Raw genomic sequence first — 13,046 nt, 5'->3', positions numbered from 1 at the left:
ATCAATATTTATGAATATTTTCACTGCTTCATTTTGCCGTCAAACTGCATTACGAAGTGCAACTATGGCGCGCACTGTAATACTCTGCAGATCAGCTATTTGTGGCAGACAAAAGCTAAACCTAGGTGCGCTTGTGTAGAGTAATATGGTTTACAAACTGTATTTCCAAAGAAAAGGGCTGTTTGACAGCAAGATAAAACAGTGAAAGTATCAAAAATATAACATTCACACTGATTTTTTCTGGCATTCTTTAAAAGTGCGGCTGACCGCGTCCACAGCAGCACATTGCTCAGCTTCTGTGCTGGTGCTCTCGGCTGCTTCTCTAAACTGGGAGTGTGCTGATCCGAATGTATTGCAGGTAATACACTAGTATAGATAACTACATATAGAGTATAGATAACTACCTGACACAACCCCACGTCAAATAAGCCCAACTATCACTTTAAGGCATGAATTTAGACACATTCAATATGTGTGGGACGTCATTCCTCTCCTTAGTCATAACCTTTTTGATCAGAGGCTGGAGCCTGTCCCAGCATGCAACACTGAATATTGCCCATATATCAAACCCATTTACAAATACTGTGAGAGGAACAACAAACAAGAGAACGTGAACCTACCAAACAATATTTTGGAGGAGAGAGACAAAATTCTTTTAGGAGAGAGACAGAATATGTTTTGGAGAATGCATGAAAACACACAAACCTCACAGAAGGGGAAAAATCACAACAGATCTCCAGTAATGATTTTACACAGATTCTCTGGAATCATATCATTTGAGGCAGAGCAAACCAAACAGAGGAATGCTCTGGTGGTTGGCACAGCTGTTAAGCACTTCTGACTGTCATAATCATATGGCAAAATGTTAACTAAAGGATAAAGCCCTGCATTTATACTCATCATGCCATTATCAGATAATCATCTGGACCATCACCACTCCTAGATCACAATGCCAGGCTGCTTTGAGCTCAACACTTTGAATCAGCGAGGACAGTTCTACATGGGACCGAGCTAGAAGTCAGAGTTTTGTCAGCTCAGTGACCAGTGAGCCGTGACTGTCTGGCTGAACTATAACAGCTCCACCACACACAGAAGCGATGTTTGCCTGTGGGTTCCAGATGCCTGTCTCCTCCGGCTATGGAACTTTACTCTTGAAAGAGCACATATGGCTCGAAGGGGATATTAGACACTACTGGGAAAACAATACTCCCGGGGGTCCAATGCTGTGTATAGTTAATTCAAGCATGTATTTGTTTTGCTTTGATATGCGGGGGCACCTCCTGTCACTCCCTGGGGTGTTCTAGTGATATAGCCTCGGGCCTGAAGTGAAAGCTCAAAACTTCTCAATGGAGATGCACAACCGCTGCTGGGGTTTGCTGTCTAATAATCCAAGCCACAACCTCACGACTTGGATCCGGAGGCAAAATATACCATCTGCTGTGATTGCTAATGACGAGCTGACACTTCACAGGCTGTGACGCCACTGCAGATGACAAGAGATTCTGTCACCATGAGCTGTCTGGCCATGCCACGCCTTGGGCAAAAAAATAACAAAACTATTGCGTTGTTGCATGTGTGTGTGTGTGTGTGTGTGTGTGTGTGTGTGTGTGGGAGGGGTGTTCATATAGCAGGTAATGTGACTCAACCTGTCTGCCAAGAACAGGCGCAGACAGGAGAGGAAGTGAAAAAAGAGAGGAAGTTTGTGAGTCTGCAAGGACGGAAGTTGACTAACCTCAGCAGATCACCTGCAAAACACAAGATAGCAGACTGCAGTCACACGCACACACATTCAGCGAGTGGAAAGAAAAACGTCACTCTGTATGGAAAATTGTAAGAGACCACCTAAGTTTTCACTTAATTGTCTGCAAAACTACACTCGGGGCTTGCTGCTATAAGCCCGTCTTGTTCATAAAAGCAAAGGAATGCCAAGCGAGTCACGTGACAGCTGAGCAAACCTCTTGGCAATTTCTCTCCTGGCTGAGCTGAGGCAAACTCTGTGACATGCAAAGGAATGCAGGTAGTCGCAGGCAAACAGAGCTTTCCCCTAAAAATATGTGAAGGTTAAGCAACAACCGCTGGCACCTTTCTGCTGCATGTAAATATCACTTGAAGATTTTTCTGTCTAATCCTTGACATTTCACTAAATCCATTAGAGATTTCTATCACCTTACCAAATCCGTACCAAAAAGAAAACATTAGTACAATCATGTTATCTTTCAAAGCTGTGACAGTGTTGGTGTGATATTCAAGTTTCATGGCACAACTGACATGATGAATCAAAAATGAGATTCCTCACTTTTTCAGCAAATAATTTGCTTTGTGTTCCGTCTTTATCATCTGAAGGAGGACAGAAAAAAGGTGAGGATTAAGCGTACAGGTAATTTGTATCAGACAGAGGTTACCTCGCTGAGTGTTCCCTGACTAGAGGACGTTCAGTGCAGCCGCCTTTAATAAATCAGCGCAGTTCAGACCTAAGCAGCCACTCATGTGTGAGTACTTTATTTATAGAGCATGCCCAGCAGCGACAGTAAGTTAGCATGTCGCTACAGTATTGAGCCCCAATCTATGTATCATCATGGGAGCATCTTCTGCTGCTGTTACATGCTGCTGCTCTTTCACAAACAGTGCAGAGGTGAACAGCTGTTTTCTACATATAAGCCTATAAAGCCTGCAAGGTTTCTGTTGCAGGCCTTCACTGATTTTATGTATTAAGTCGAGAAACAAGTGGAGCTTGCTGCTGACTGGTCCTCGCTTAGGATGCAGAGTGATGTAATACTTAATTTCCTCCAGGCTTTACAGTGTATGTTTCAGTCTCCGGAAGTCCAGCAGACCAGGCTATCCACTGGTCAAGACAAAAAAATACAGTACATGAAAACCATAAGCCACGAGGAACAACATTACTGATTTTAAGAGTATAAAATAACTGTTGACGTTAAACATGTCCCTAACACCCACACCATAATATAAATTGTATTATAAATTTCTAATGTTAAGGTAAAGTTAATGCAGTTCAAGTGTATTGACCATTAAAATGTCACATGACAACAAGTTTGTGTCTGCAGTGGGGTCCAACAGTCTGAGACCATTTTTCCAATAATTGAATGTATTAATGTAGTCACAGCTAAGATTGATTTCTATGTCTTACAATATTAGCCTATGCAAATTACTTAATGTGCTTGGAATAACCATCGCATTTTCTGCAAACATTTCACCAAACCATTGCTAACAGTGCTGTTGGGTAGGAGCTGACACTAACACGTCCCCTTCTTAAATATATATCGTATCGGAGCAAAACTCAATTTAAAATCTTACAATTTAAAGGTTACACGCTTTGGTGCATGTTACCATACCGCGTGTAACGTCACTTATAACATTAAAATAATCGATCTGACATACTGATCAATTCGGCATATATATGACCCACCTACCAATACGTGTATTTGATATAGTTTAAGCTATATAACTCGCCTCCCTGTTAGTCCACCAGCCCTCTGCTACCAAAACACAGCGATGCTTCCGGTAGCAAACAGTTTGAAGCAATTAGAAAACAGTGAATGTTACTAGGTTTAAGTCCTGCTTGGCTTGCTACATGTACGCCGATTTGAAGAGGACCATCTAATGACTGCCTTCAGGCCTCGACTTCTCCTTCAGCACTGTGTGTTATATTTCCACTAAGCTAAGAATCGTTTAATTGCCAGAAAGGTTCGCTGTGATTGGTTCACCGAGAGAGACGGCAGCAGGGAGGGTAGCGGTTGTAGTAGTGAGGATGGGGGGGCCACACTGTCAAAGCACATGACAAAGCAGTGACACTGTCTGGTGGCAGTGATGCTTATTAAACAACACTTATTACGTATGGTCACACTGACTTAGGTAGACTTGTGCTAAGATTAAAGTGACATTACGAGCATGTTTTCCCCTGCAGGTTTCGACACGGTTGTTACGCACTGTAAACAAGTCGACTTGGATAACATGTTTACTATCGTTACACCGCGAACCCTGCGGTCGAGAAAAAGCATTAAAGTAGATGCGATGGCGTTTCCAACATATGGGTGTAACTGTCTTTACACTGGCTCTCTCGCCTTGTATTTGTTTCCGTGAATTTTACCATTTTGACTGCATACATACCCTTCTCCGGTTAGTCTGTGTCATGCATCCGCAGCTGAGCCTTGTACTGGATGTAACCAACTGTCAGTCTTCTCAACAGTGGTCGAAGGTGGTCGTCAATAGCATCAACAATAACGCCTTTTTCCCCTTTATGGTTCGCCGCTGCTGTTATCACCAAAGTGTCTCCTTCAAAAAAAAAAAAAAAAAGAAAGAAGAAAAGACGTATCTCGGTGCTTCCTGATTTAGTAACAGTGGTGGTGATGATGTTTGTAAGGGGTGGGGCGGAACGCAGCTTTAGTCCGCCAAGAAATGTGAGCTATAAAGGCACGTTGGTGCACGTCTGTGCATGATTAGGAGCTCGTGGTTCACTGTAGGGAGGGTTGAATAAACGCGCGAAATCATTGCATGTGATCTTGTAATATGACAGAAAGTGACTCAACAACTCCAGGGTTTGCTCGGTAAGAGTCAGTAAATGATAGAGAGAAGAGATCAGATAAAGACCATTGACCTCCAGCAGCACTCCTCTTTGTTGTTGGCGGCTGCACAGCACCGACAGCCAACAGGTAGTTTGTTGATGTTGCTGAGGAGTGATATACTGACTCTCTGCAGGTAGTAGGGGAAGAAATGACCAGGTTTGTTTCTGTTACAAAAGTATGTTATATTCCTGGTTTTCCTGGAATTATTTTAAAAATAGTTAAAACAGTTAGTTGAAATAACTGAATGTGTGTCTAGCTTTTTACTTAGTGAGTTTTATTTCATCATTACCCTACTTTTCCTTCAGTGGGACAAAATTACCGTATGTATTCCTTATGGAAATTCAAATTAACAGTTATTTTTGCTGGGTAGGCCTAGATACAGTAGGCTATATTTACCATACCTCAACAGCCCTACTGTCCTCATACCATCACTACTCAACATAATGCTACATAGCAATGCACATTTACATTTGTTACAAAACAATATTTTTGTATTTTATATTAATTGATAATTAACATTATTGTAGACTAGTTGCTGTAATATACCAACATACAATGATGACAGGTAGTGCAAATATTTCTTACACTTTTCCTTTAATTTTAGTTTAAACAAATCTTCTAAAATATTCATTAATAACAAAAGTAGATTAAAGTAGTAGGTATTGCGCGTACCATGAAGGCTTAGTTGTAACTGTAGCGGCCTGGGTTTGAATCCGACCCGTGGCCCTTTGCCAACTTTGCTGTCTCTCTCTCACTGCAACTATTGAATTAAAGGCAAAAAACTTCCTACACTTTCAGTACTTTTTGCCAACATCACCTCTGTACTTTTACTTAAGTATCATTTTAAATGCAGTACTTTTGTTTTTTGTCAAGTATTTTTACATGATGCAGGCCTTTTTTTCACAAACGACACTTTGACATGTTACAAAAGCACAGGTGTAAATAATTCAATTAATTGTGGTTGAATTCCATTTGGCTGCTTCAGTGTCAGGGTCCTAGTATTGTACTTGCTGGCTCACTGTCATAAAATCTCACAGAATCACTCGCTCTCTCTCTCTCTCTCTCTCGCTCTCTCTCGCTCTCTCACCGCTTGCCTCCATGGTACTGAAACATGCAAAGCAGCAGCTACTTTTCTAATTCTTATCATTTATATTCTTATTAATAAGAATAATAATAAATAAACACTAAAGTGTTTTATCAATTATTGTTTCTGCTACCTCTTTTATGTAAGCTGATTGATGGTATGGGAAACACTTTTAGGTGCAGAGTGATGATTAATGGAGTGCTGCTGAGATGGTCATCCTTACGGCAGGTTCTCCCAATTCTGCAGAGGACTCCTGAAGCTCTGTCAGAGTGACTGTTGGGTTCTTGGTTCTGTCCCTGACCTAAGGTCATTCTTGTTCGTTAACTCTAAAAGAGTCCTGGTGGTTCCAAACATATTGAGGCCACTGTGCTCCTGGGAACACCCAGAGCTTTCGAATTAATTTTATAGGCTACCCTTACTCTGATCTATGCCATGCCACATTTCATTGCAGAGGTCTACAGAGAGGTCCTTGGGCTTCATCGGTTGGTTTTTGTCCTGACCTGCAGAGTAAATGGGACCTTACATACACTATGTACATGTCTGTCTAAATTATGTTCTGTCGATTCAGTTTGCCACAGGTGAACTGTAATCAAGTTCCAGACACGTCTCAAGAAAAATTTAAGCAAGCTGGATGCACCAGACCACAATCTGAAGCGCCACAGCAAAGGGTCTGAATGCTTTTGAAAATTTTAGTTTTTCATTTTAAATAATTTTGTAAAAACTTCTAAAAACATGTTTTTTACTTTGTCATTATGGACGGAGTGTAGATTGATGGGCTAATTGATACGGTAATCGTATCCATTTAAAATGAAATCGACAGTACTTCGAAGTCAGGGTATAAGTTAGAGATTTAAACTTTATAAAAGTTTTCAAATCACCGCTCATCATTTTTAGGTGATTATGATAATGTGATCAAAAGCATATCAATTCAAATCAACATCAATTTGTGCTCAGAACTTACCTTAAGAAAAATGAAGAAGAAATTATTTCATAAAATAAATTCTATTAGCCCTGGAGACAAGAGTTAAATTAAATATACTGGACATTGACAACAGATAACATCAGCAAGTTTTGCACAAAATAACTCTCAGAAGGAATGCAGTTTGTACAAAGTTTAAATCAAGGTCTGTCTAAGACAGAAATTTGTTTGCTGTTGTAGTGTACACCTCAAAAAAATATCCCACTGGCCTTTTAATGATTTATTCAATTTCGCTTTCTGTATTATGCCTGAGAAAAATGTCCCCTATCATAAAATCATAAATAATTTTCACACCATCCTCCCCTCATGAGCCCCATAAGAAACCTTCTCATGGTTTCTGCGAGCCATGGAATCAAATCTGCTGATGCTGTTGACTGATGAATTAATACTCACGTCTTCGAAAATCCACGACTTTGAAAGTGAACTTTAACTAAAAGTAGACCTCGGTGATGAACTCCAGGCAACCCCAGTTCCACTTCAACATAAAAGGCTTTTTATAATGACATAACGGAGATCTGTGTCAGCTCAAACCCTGCAGCTCAAGATGCTGAAACACGACAGGATAAAAGTCTGTTTCCCGTTAATCAGTTTTTCCTTTAACTAAATCTAAACAATACTATGGTTCTTCATGTTTGTCATTTTAACCAAGAACTGTAATACTCTGCTCTGCTCTCTCAGGGTGTAGAACCATTCAACATGCCATTTAAAATGACTCAAAGCTTCAGAGAGATATGGAAAAACAGCTTCGGTGTCAGTGTCACCATATGGTGCTGAATTTCTCCACTGACAATTTCTAGAGTCATAGTTTGTCACATGGCAATTCATTGAGCCACAGCAACCCTGCATAACGATGATCAGATTTGATGCTGCAATACAACAATGCAGTGATTGCCAGAGAAATCAAATCGCTTGTGAACATGTATCCGGAAGGACTGGGTGCAATCCATCCTGACCCAGGACTCCTGCTGGCGTTTCTGACTGCAGGGGTGTGTGGGGTGGGGTGCCTGTGTGTGTGTGCATTGGGGAGGGTGCTGGCAGAATCAACAATATGATTGCTTATCAGGGAGATCAGCCCAAGGCAGAGAAAATGACTCAACATCGTCAGTCATATAATAATAACCCATTAGCTTAGAGCCTGGACCGATTTCGACAGAGATACAGTAACTCGTTGTCATGGAAATAGCCAGGCCTGAGTCGAGGTAATGGGCCTAAAACAGCATGGATTATCCATCACAGTAACTCAGGGAAAGGGGGAGTTGTTTATCATCTCTGTATCTATGTTGAGGGAAACGTATGCTTATTGCTTAGAAAGATGTATGGGGTCATATTTCCTCTCCTCAAAAGTAGAAATCACGATATCCTCAGTTATTGACTGGAAACAAAACTCCACAAGAATCACAGTGTTTGTTTTCACCAGTCGCAGACAAGGACAGATGGTGAATTACAGGCCTGAAACAGACACATCCTCATGATTTCATGTTTTTATATATCACTGGATGCTTTGCTTGATTACTTGGTGAAAAATAAATCCAGGTGTCTTGCTCTCATCTGTATTTGTCTGGGATGTAATCAGCCTGATTGGAAGTCCTCATGCATACAGAAGCAAAATGGATTTCCTCTTATCCTTAACTAAAAGGTTCAATGTAGTTTGAAGATCTTCCAGTTACATGCCATATGCATTTTTCCGGTTTGTTCATCAACAAACGTCAACAGAAACACAAATGAGCCATATATAGGAAGTAAAGGTCTTTTAGGGTGATGTTATACTGAACGAAGAAAAAGAGAGAATATAAAAGAACTTACAACTTAACTTTTTCTTAACATATAATTATATAATTAATGAGAATTGCTTCAAATGTCTGGATAACATCATTGCTGTTGAGTAATTGCTGTCAGGTAATATGATTTCTGAAACTGACAAATAGAGTAAAAGCTCTTCCCTAATGAATACATTGTCCTAATCTGATTGTGGGTCTGCATTTGTTGACATCAAAGCTGGGTCAGAGTAACCTTGATTTTATGACACGTGGCCTTTGATGTATTGAGACAAAATCAAAAAGGATTTTATTGCAAGCAAATAAAAAGTATTTCTTTTCATGTAATTTTATATCTTCCCAGTTTATGTCATTATTTTATGAAGTGTTAGGTCAATTGAGTTGACCGTACTGAATTACCTTTTCTACTCTTAAGTATAATCATGTTTTAGCAAGCTAACGTTGGTTTTGTCAGTTGGTTCAGTTAGCTATGTAACAATTTGACCTGGAAATTACTGGGTGTTAATATTTAGTAAGGACTCATTTCTATGTCAGAACGAGTTTGTGTGATGTAACCCATTATAATTCCTCAAATTTCCACTTCTATACAGCTGGTGCAGCTGGCTCCTGGTCTCTCCCACTGTGTCCTGATATAATTTAAAATATTGCTACCTCGAGCTACTGCATATAGGTAATGATAGTATATTGGCCCTGTAAACACCCTTGCTATTTATGAAATAGTTTGTGATTTGTGTTTAAGTGTGTGTAAGTGAACTAATGCCAATCATTAAATGCAAAACAAAGTTACAAAACAATACATAATTAACCAAGAAATTCCTCAGATGTTTTTGTACAAAAAGGGTTTGATAAGACACCCACAGGCAGCAGGAACACTGGCCAACTGTAAGGCAGCGACATGAAGTGTAAAACTAGCCAAGTTATTAAAGCAGCAACCTCATCATGTGGGAAATTTGAGTACCTTTAATTTAAAGATCAGATATCTCTCATTTTTCTAATGCTGACATAAATTGATTGTGAATATTCAGAGTTACTGAAAATGTGGTTTGAAAAAAAAAAAGCACTTTCACCCTAAGGGCACTTTGGGACGTTTTTACAAGCATTTGCACCTTATCTCTGCACATATGGTTAAAGACCTCCGAGAAATGTGATGGATATTAAACATCGCCTGGTTTCACCTTCTTAGGTTCAATCTCGTCGAAGAGGGAAAAAGCTCAGATAACATCTCACACACACAGAGCACAGCCACGACTACTGCCAGGCAGGACAATAAATACAAATCATTCGCAGAAAGACTCTCATCTCACACAGGGTCTGAATGACAAGGCTAATAGCGGTCGTATGGTTTTGGTATATAAAGGATGTGTGGCGCAGATACAGAGAACAGCCACAAAAGTTCACTGTAAAATAAAAGTTTATAAGAAGTTTTTCTGGAGAAAACTAAAAAGAGGGATTTAGTTTCCTCTGACTGTGTTTTCTTTACATGGTGGAAAACACTCATAAATAGCATTTAACCTGTTAAAATGCCAGTATTGGTCTAAAGCTATCACACACTTAAATTCAAGGTTTGCCTGTAGTTGTGGTGTGACCACTTATTCTGTTGTCTTTATGCTGACGGATCAAAGTAATCAAAAGACTTTATTACTTTGACACAAACCCAAACTCTCACAAGCCTCAATAAATGATAACCGCCTTTTCATTCTTGACTTGACTCCTATCTGACAAAACAGCACACCGACGCTTAAAATTTACCCTCTTTATCTGTCTTACAGCAGATATGCAGTATGTGCATGCCTGATTCTATACGGGAAAACACAGAGGAAAGTAGAGACAGCATCTCTGATTTGTAAAACAGGATCCTCTGCTGAAAGAAACCGTGCTGCAAAACTGGCAAAAACAAAACACAAAAACATCTTTTGTTTTTGTGGAACTGACAGTACGGGGATATTTCCAATGTGATTACGCCTCCCCAAATGTTGGAGCTGTACATGTAACTGCTGTTTGAAACCACAGAGATTAACCTGCACGACTCTCCTAAATCAAATTGGCTGGTACAGTGTTCTCATTATTTCCACTGATGACTACCTACCAAACACACCGAGAGGGAATTAGTGCCAGATTAGAGCCAGAGACAGCAGCAAACAGCCTAAACACTCAAATGCACATTATGCTATCAACAATAGATTTCCATCACAGCTGGGTGTAAGAAAAAAAAAAAAAAAAGTCTTAAAGTCTTAAATGAATCTCTTAAATATAAAATAGCCCCATCTAGTGGAAGATATCTATAAAATATACTTCAAAATGTTCAACAAGAGAATAACAGACTGTTGGGGTTTTAATATGCTGTTGGATCATCTGGATCTTCTTGTTTTTCTTTTAGTATCTACTGTTTTAAACAAAGTTTAGTTTACGTCTCACGAGGAGTACTAAGATTGTGAAATTTTATTTTGTGGCTCTGGAGGGACAAAATAACTATGATGATGTCATCAGGGTTTCAATTCAGGATTCATTGTTTTTGGAAACAGACAAATACAATACCAGGGACTAAAGGTCAGGATATCTTGGCATCGACTGACAATTCTTTTAAAACTCTGGTTCTTTCAAACATCGCAACTTTGTGGAAATCCAATACACAATCATTACTGTATCTCTTTAAGGTGAAAGTTAAAGGTGCCCTGTGGAGTTTTTACCCTCAGCAAAACCTATCCTCTGTGTCCTTGAGGTCCTACGAATGCAACAAATGTGTTTTTCTTTAAGCTGATTACTTTCAAAATTTTAAAACCTGCATCATCTATAGCCATATTTACTTGCTATCAGTCGTCTTCTTCTTCTCTGCCTTTGCTGGTGCATTGCTGTGTCTCTTAGCGCCACCTGTAGATCAGGTAAGATTAGAATAAACAAAATGGTGGTCCACTCATCAAAACATTCCTCCATAGCGCTACCAACAAATCCAAAATTGTACATGGTACCTTTAAGTTATATTGGTTTACCATACCAACAAATAATATACAGGTAGACACTCAATGCATTCCATATTTTCAGCAGTAGAACAGAAGTAAGAATGAAATAATTGTATACGTAAGTAAAGACTACAGTGCGAGAACATGCAGTATTTACTGTGATAAAGAAATGAGAGAAAAATATGTATAATAAAAAATATTTTAAAAAACATTTATGCAGAGAATATAGAAATTATAAAGACAGTAAAAATACATATAGTATAATAAAATTGATGTTCAAAATGTCAATAGTATACAGGAGATGTTAACCTTAACCCCCTATTATATTACAGTAGAATAACCTTTTTATCTATTTCTTCTGTGTTTGTTGTTGTTGTTGTTGTTGTGCATGACCTTTGAATAACAATTACACCCAACATTTAGAGGTTACATGCAATCAAATCATGTCCAAACAGATGGATGGCTGTTGTGATGTGTGCGCTCTCCGTTCTGCTTGCTGTCTGGCCTCTTGTCAGTCCTGCCTCTGTTTGCTAGGAGGCACGGTGAGCGCAGAGCTACACTCGCTTGCGGGCTCTGAAAGTCTAACAGGAGCAGAAACCACTGAATTATTCCATCCTGACCCATCCTCACCTACGCCTTTCAGCTCAGTTGCCATCGCTGCAGACAGAGCTCTATGAACCTGCACTCGTTTCATTTTCAGACACAGCCGAGTCTAATGGGACACAAACCAATATAAAAGGTGTCAGTATAGGAGTAGAAAGGCAAACAATGGACAGAGAAAAGGAACATGCTTTGTGACATGGATGCAATCTCTATCCACAAGGACAGATATAAAACAAATACATCTCAGTGCTATACAAGGTGAATTTAAAAATATCTGTCAGTGATATAAACTATGTTACAAGAAAAAGTACGTAAAACAAAATGAAAAATAAGTGCCTGGGGTATGTGGGGTATGTTGCAGAGTGAGATGGACCTAAGCAAGCTCATAAGTAGTTCAATACATGTTGCATTTGACAGAATGAAAGTAACTGATATTGATATAATACATGATTACATCCAGCTCGTGAAAACTTTTGTATTTGCTGGTCTAAACCCCTTTTGTCGGATATGAGAAAACTCTGCATTTCAAGGTTGTTCAGAAAAAAAAGCAGAAGATGAAATGGGAGGTTAGAAGTAGAACAAGCAGTGACAGCCACTGAACAGGCAAATACAAAAATACAGCACCTACAGAAATACAACCTTCACTAATAGAAACTGCAAACTCTATAATCAATAGGCTGTTTTTATACCAATTGGTACATTTACGTGGAGCTTAATATTCCAGAATAAAAATGCTCCTCAATCAAAATAAACAGGCCCAAACTGATTGAAGTTCCAGTCGGTTGCAGAGGGGTAGATTAAATATCTTTATAAACTGACAAAAGAAAAGTTGCACCTTGTAAACCATTTAACCTGATTACCTGGCTCTGTTCTTTCTGTGCATGTCCTCTGGCTTGACGTAAATGTGTATCTCCATGCATCTTGCTGCATGTAAACACCAGACCCTATTAAATCACAACCCATGCAAAGAGTTCACCTGAAAGTCTCAATCAGAAGGAAAAAATGTGTGGGTGTAACCACAGCTAATGTATCGAATGACAGCGTGAAAGCCATGTGACGATGTGAAAG

At 39.3% G+C, this 13,046-nt stretch overlaps 1 protein-coding gene across 1 annotated transcript in view; it reads right to left on the bottom strand.

Moving 5' to 3' along the window:
• The window catches only part of mbp (myelin basic protein), a 66,593-nt gene extending 62,291 nt beyond the window's left edge, over positions 1-4,302 (bottom strand). The window contains exon 1 of the mRNA XM_022753253.1: positions 4,126-4,302. The gene's annotated coding sequence lies outside the window, so the exon portion shown is untranslated. The remainder of the gene's footprint in view (positions 1-4,125) is intronic.
• Between the last annotated feature and the right edge of the window lie 8,744 nt (positions 4,303-13,046).

This window comes from Seriola dumerili, unplaced genomic scaffold (genome assembly GCF_002260705.1).
Source record: "Seriola dumerili isolate Sdu_G_001 unplaced genomic scaffold, Sdu_1.0 BDQW01000191.1, whole genome shotgun sequence".
NCBI classification, from domain to species: Eukaryota; Metazoa; Chordata; class Actinopteri; order Carangiformes; family Carangidae; genus Seriola; species Seriola dumerili.
This window is presented reverse-complemented; position numbering and strand designations above follow the sequence as displayed.